Genomic DNA, 729 nt, shown 5'->3' with positions numbered 1-729 from the left:
CGATTACTTGCAAGTTAGCTTTTACACAATCAAGGACGTAAGACACTATAGGTGTTTACTCGATGAACGCGGCTGCCTCTCTCCCCGAAACCAAGTCTACACTCCACAACAAAGAACAGCTGGTAGAAACATTTCTGCAAGACTTTACATTCCGTAATGCCGGAAAGAATCCCGGAGTTTTCTAAAATTTAACAGTAGTTGCTGATTTGCCGTTCGTGCAAACTGTCGAGTGTCGAATGCTTCTGATAAAGGGTGCGCAGCCGTAGACCTAGAATGGCTGAGTTAACTACAGTTTCAAGTTCGTTGATGCCCATTATCATCATGGGATTCCGTTACGGGTTCTGCTGTAGGACGGACGTGTGTCAGTGTCACTCTTTACCATAGCTGTTTGGTTGTTAGGGCACTCGACGCCAATCGTTCGTTTTCCCTGATTAATTTGAATAGGCTTGACATTCAATAATTGTTTTTTGTATGCCTTATTTGTAAAAAAACCCCTTGGTATTATTGCAGATTAACTACATCCAAAAAAAAGGGTGTTTTTTTTTTTTGAATTATATGTTTTTTGGGGTGTAGATTACGAATCTGAAATCCATTTTTGGCGGTCGGCATCGGAAAACCGATTTTTTTCGCGACTTACTAACATGGGGGTTACGTAACTTACGTTACCCACTCACCTTTATTTACTAACATGGGGGTTACGTAACTTACGTTACCCACTCACCTTTATAT

Source organism: Hyalella azteca, unplaced genomic scaffold (assembly GCF_000764305.2).
Source record: "Hyalella azteca isolate HAZT.00-mixed unplaced genomic scaffold, Hazt_2.0.2 contig5778, whole genome shotgun sequence".
Classification (NCBI taxonomy): Eukaryota; Metazoa; Arthropoda; class Malacostraca; order Amphipoda; family Hyalellidae; genus Hyalella; species Hyalella azteca.
This window is presented reverse-complemented; position numbering follows the sequence as displayed.